Source organism: Triticum urartu, chromosome 5 (genome assembly GCF_003073215.2).
Source record: "Triticum urartu cultivar G1812 chromosome 5, Tu2.1, whole genome shotgun sequence".
Classification (NCBI taxonomy): Eukaryota; Viridiplantae; Streptophyta; class Magnoliopsida; order Poales; family Poaceae; genus Triticum; species Triticum urartu.
The window spans coordinates 419,404,092-419,409,747 of NC_053026.1; the positions used below are offsets into that span (position 1 = coordinate 419,404,092).

At 45.2% G+C, this 5,656-nt stretch overlaps 1 long non-coding RNA gene across 3 annotated transcripts; it reads right to left on the minus strand.

The window, feature by feature from the left end:
• Positions 1-1,564: 1,564 nt before the first annotated feature.
• LOC125509455 lies at positions 1,565-4,925 on the minus strand. 3 transcript variants are annotated; one of them, XR_007284111.1, is made up of 4 exons: positions 4,602-4,925; positions 4,406-4,517; positions 2,255-3,210; positions 1,565-1,950 (listed from the first exon to the last, which is right to left on the minus strand). It is a non-coding gene; the product is annotated as an uncharacterized LOC125509455 (long non-coding RNA). The 3 variants fall into 3 exon arrangements; XR_007284110.1 differs by adding an exon at positions 4,191-4,306 and having other exon boundaries at positions 1,565-3,210; XR_007284109.1 differs by having other exon boundaries at positions 1,565-3,210; positions 4,602-4,919.
• Positions 4,926-5,656: the final 731 nt, after the last annotated feature.

Here is a 5,656-nt window from a genome sequence, read left to right on the forward strand (position 1 = left end):
GCTTGTCGTGCAACAAATCGCTTGTATCTTCACAAGCTACTCGGCAAGACGGCATACGAGCTCCTCACCGGTAACAAACCCCAAGTTGGATACTTTCGAGTATTCAGCTCAAAGTGCTACATTCTTGATAAGCATCATTGAGGGAGTCCTGGATTAGGGGGTGTCCGGACAGCCGGACTATATCCTTTGGCCGGACTGTTGGACTGTGAAGATACAAGATTGAAGACTCCGTCCCGTGTCCGGAAGGCACTTTCCTTGGCGTGGAAGGCAAGCTTGGCGATACGGATATGCAGATCTCCTACCATTGTAACCGACTCTATGTAACCCTAACCCTATCCGGTGTCTATATAAACCGGAGGGTTTTAGTCCGTAGGACAAGGTACACATCAACAATCATACCATAGGCTAGCTTCTAGGGTTTAGCCTCCTTGATCTCATGGTAGATCTACTCTTGTACTACCCATATCATCAATATTAATCAAGCAGGACGTAGGGTTTTACCTCCATCGAGAGGGCCCGAACCTGGGTAAAACTTCGTGTCCCTTGCCTCCTGTTACCATCCGGCCTAGACGCACAGTTCGGGACCCCCTACCCAAGATCCACCGGTTTTGACACCGACATTGTTGCTTTCATTGAGAGTTCCTCTGTGTCGTCGCCATTAGGAAGGATGCCTCGCCCCGCTTTAAAGACGCACCGTTGCCAAGGGAGTTTTGGCTATCGGCCAAACCCTCCGGCTAGGTGGTTTTCTTATGACCGCCTGTTCGGCTTTTGCGCCGACGATGACCTCTTGAGCCATCGAAAACAATCTTCATGTCAGCTCGGAACTTGCCGAGCAGTTAGATCCAATGGAGCTTTCCTCCATAAACGAGCTCTTGGATCGCTTCGCCGCCCTGGGAGTCGCTACGGATTATGACCAGATCGGGCCTAAAACCGATCTGAGAGAGATTAACTCTCCCCAAGTCACCCATCACGTTGCCGTGGTAGAGGGACAGTGCGGCGACCCTTCATCTATCTTAAGGACTCGCTACATCCGGATTCCCGATCCCTCCAAGCCGGGTACCCGCGGAGGGGAGGATATCACTCAAGACCTGAACTTAGAGTCAGGCGACGGGCTGGATTCATTAGACAACATCCAGGCACTACAACAGGAACCCCCCTTCTGCAACACATGGATGCGTTGTTGTATGTCCGTATATGTGTTGGAAAGGTCTACACCAACAGATTAATATGTGTTGTTGTAGGTGGCGTTGCAAGGGTCTACAACAACATATATGCATCCGTTGGTAAACAATGTCAAGAAGCGTTGCAGGATAGCAACATATTGAGTTAGAGCCTAACAACACATCATATACGTTGTTGGTACCCTGCACAAGAGGATCGCCATCCAGCCCAATATTGGTTGATCCAGCCCATATTACCATCCAACAGCCCAATATAGGTTGATCAAGCCCAAATTTCTATGAGGCTGCCCAATATTGATTGATCCAGCCCAAATTTCTATGAGGCCATGACCACTTTTGCTGTTTGGAATTATTTTCCTGTACAGTTATTAGTTGGCCCGATTCAATGGAGGCTAATTTTTTAATTGACCAATTCAACTGTCCAACACAAGGTATTTTCACATCACATCACAATTAATTAGTCTATATAACATCGACGCCAAAGTTCCCAATCACGATTCATAGTTCACATTCCCCATAAGCTAAAATAACACAAGCTACATCACCACCTGCTACAACATGTAGCTTCAATACACACTAAGAAACAGATTAACAAATGAGTGGTCTTGATCCAAACATAATTGTACAGCTCTCCTCTTCATCAAAGGCACATTTGTCGAAGGCTTTTTCTCCCGACTTATTGTAGGTGGCTAGAGTTGCTCTGGTCCTTATTTGTCCATCCCAACTTTTTGGAAGATGACTTGCATATCATGCCATCACAAGAATAAGGCTAGAATTTGCAACAAAGACATAAACAGATCGGTAAGCATGAGTTACAAAAAAACATCTATCATTGCAACAAAATTCCACAGTTTAGTACTAACCCTGTTCTCCTGACTGTAGCTATGTAAATATTACCTAAAATTCAACATTTTACAATACCCTACTTTTCGTAATATCCATCATGACATTTTACCTATACTGATAAGAGAACCATATCCAAATGAAATGACAAATAAATTTAGTGGCTCGAGATATCAAACCAAAACAAAAGAAGCCATTATCCTTCTAACACAAACCACCAAGATCATTACCATCAAAGATCTGCTTGTCAAATAGGATCCCAATTTGTGAACGATCCATTTTCTTTGAAAGGAAGCATCACTCTGCCTCAATAATCATAGCTTAGGCCCCTAAAGACCAACCAAGAGATTTATCAAGTTGTATATGGAAAGAGTATTGTCATCGTAAGAGGTATTGTCTATTTTTTTGTCTGAACTCTAGCACACATATATAGTCAGGACAACAGATTCACTGTTGTTGCAAGTGGGCTGAAATTAAAGCTCAGTTAGATATCTGAGATCATTGGTGATTGGATTTTATGATGAAGTCATCATCGGCATCTTCACTGTCTTTTGCACTATGCTCCACATTCCATGATTTATTATGTTATCTTATCATAAGATTTCTTTGTTGTCTATGGAGATAATAGCCCATGCTCCATTAACCTGCACTTGTATCAATGGTGTGTTTGTCATGTATAATGCAGTGTTATTACTATAGTAAACTAGGTAGTTTTCTAACCCGTCAGCTCTGAATGATGATACAAAGCTACTACTTAAAACTATTCTAAACTGGACTGGAATACATTTAGGGATCAATCAGACTAGGTGGGGATTCCCTCATGGTTAGTACTACTAGCATAGTTGGGAGATTAGTACCTATTTGCACATTACATCTACCATAAGAGAAATAAATCAAATATACTTGTGCCTTGTAGCTAGATACAATTTGACACATATAATCAATGAGACAGACTAGCTGGGGACTACAACAGAAACGTGGAGCATACTTACTAGAACCTGGTCTGAACATAATTGGTGGGTATTTAAGGATAACAGGTGGTGCACCTACAAATTTAGCCATCCCACTGGAGGGGGGCTGCTTGGACAGTAATTCGGAAAATAACCTGAGTGGTTTCTTCAGCCAAATTTAGAGGATCTTAGATCGAAATGGCATTATGATTTATGGATCTCCCACCTCCTATACCCTGCAAAGGATAACACAGAAGATTAGATAACATAACATGGTTGAAGTTGAAGAGAAATGTCACGCTGCACACGTTGGCAGCTAGTCCTTGCTATCACGAACGGGCCGTCACCAAGATTCGCGTTAGAGACAACAACACTCTCCTTATTGAAACGGCAAAAACATTTGTCCACACCGTATAACCCGCATATCAGTAGTATTTAGCAGGTAGGACAGAGAGACTTGCGACCACCAGGTGCGCACACGACGCAGGGCCGAGCCCACAAGGGGACTTTTGCAACCAAAAGCTGACATTTATGCCCAAAGCTCCACTCCTACCACCGCTCTGAGCTGGCAAAAGCTTTCAAATTAAACCATTCTGTACTGATCTAACTAAGTATGTGCCTCATCTACCATGTATGGTGCATATAAACGATCCAACGGTAAATGCTAAACAAAACTGACACTAATTAGCAAGTTGCCATGTTAGAAATAACTACAAATTTGATTGGAAGTTAGTTTGCTGGTAATTTTGGACGGGCAATAAAAAACTAAATGGATATTTTGTATTTGTCCTAATTGCAATCGCACCAGCAATGGTTAATTGTACATTCGCAATTGATGTGCTTAATTGATGTGTTTGTGCTAACTGCAATCGCACCAACAACTATCAAAAAACCAAAAACTACTGCCGCGTCCTATACTATATTACTATAGTATATTCGCTTTGGCGGCTGGAGCTAATTTTTATTAGTACCATCTCTCTCTAACACGCACCATCGTTCATACCCAACCGTCAGTATGGTAAAAATCCCTCCCATGGCTAATGAAACGAGCAACACCGCGACACGGCATGGCCCGCGCATGCCATGTTCATGTGCGTGGGAGGCCCCAATTCCGTCTTATATCTTTGTACACAGTTGTATTGCTAACGATGTGTGAATTAAAAAGATTTTCTGACACACATCACGAGACAACTACCAGCGGTGAGATAGTACTGACCAGTAACCACCTTGTCCAGAACGGCCGCACTCTGAAGTTGAACAGCAAGCTTGCTTGGAATCGGTACTAATAGGTTGACACATGAGTAGAAGACAACAGCTGGGTCGCAGGGGATGCTTGTTTGTAGTAATTGAGTTGGCAATTAATGAGATCTATAAAGGTAGCATAAATCTGAGGAAGCTAGGTGTGGACGAGGAATCAGATACGGGAGATACCTGAGGCGAACGGACGTGCAACGAGCGGGGGTGCTCGCCGGGGACCATTGAGGAGGCGATGCGGCCGGAGGGAGGCCAAATCTGGAGGTGGCCACCGCCATTGACCTTGTCGCTGCAGCATGATCCAGGAAAACGAAGGGAGGTGAGTGGAAACGACGATGGCAGTGAGGGGAAAGGTGGCGACCGGTTTCCCTACCGTGCCCCTCTTCGTCCTCGGCGGCGGCGGGTAGAGAGCGGCGAGAAAACAACGGGGAGGGGGCAGTCGGTACTCCGCAGGGGAGGAAAAGCACCTCAGAGGCTAGATCCGGCGGGAAGACGGGGCCGTAAAGTGCGAGCAGTGGCGGGTCAGATCAGATCGGAGCGGCGGTGCTAGTACAGGTGCAGCTGCGGGAGAGAACCGGCATGGCGTTCGTGGGTTTGAGGGAGATAAAATTAGGGATTTTAGAGGTAGATTAATATGGTGGCTGGAATTTTCGCTGATCCCGCCACGCTCATCCAAAACTTTTCAGGCCCGGGTGCTCTTTTCTTTTTAGCTTTGGGCGCTCTTTCTTTGTTGGTGGAAAAAATATCGCTCATCCCGCCACGTGTATTGCCCGATTCCTTTCTCTGTTGCATAGGTGCTAGTGAACCTACATTGTTTTTCTTTTTGAAAGATCCAGCATTGCTGACTTCAATTAGATTTAATAGAAAGCAACGGAAGAACAACGAGGACGATCCGAAGATCAAAGGAAAAAAAGGCAGCCGTATTGACTGCAGAACAACACTACACTTACAAGACGGAACGCCATCCGCCCACAGCGAGCCAACGCAGCTCCGACTCCGGCAGAGAATCTACGGAGAACAAATCAAGGTTGGCGTCATGGAAGATCACCGAACGGACCAGATATCGCTCGTCATCGTACGCTACCTGGGCCCCGCACCACAACTTCGACTTCACAGCAACAAGCGGCCGAGGTAATCAACAGGGAAAACTTATGGTCCGGAATTCATTGTGTTTTCATCTAAAGAACAATGAACCACGATTCGGAAACATATTCCGAGTGCCCCAGAAGCACTCGGTCCTAACCGAAGGACCGGTCTGTTTGTTCTACGAAATCTCAATCGATTCGAGGGTTAATGATGAGGTCACCTACTATAGGTAGGGTCAAAGACATGTCATTCGAGGTGCTCTCAGGGCCTCGCATCATCATTGGTAGGTGTGATAGCCTGGCTTGTTAGGGATGATAGACTACTCATATCAATAAGGAATTC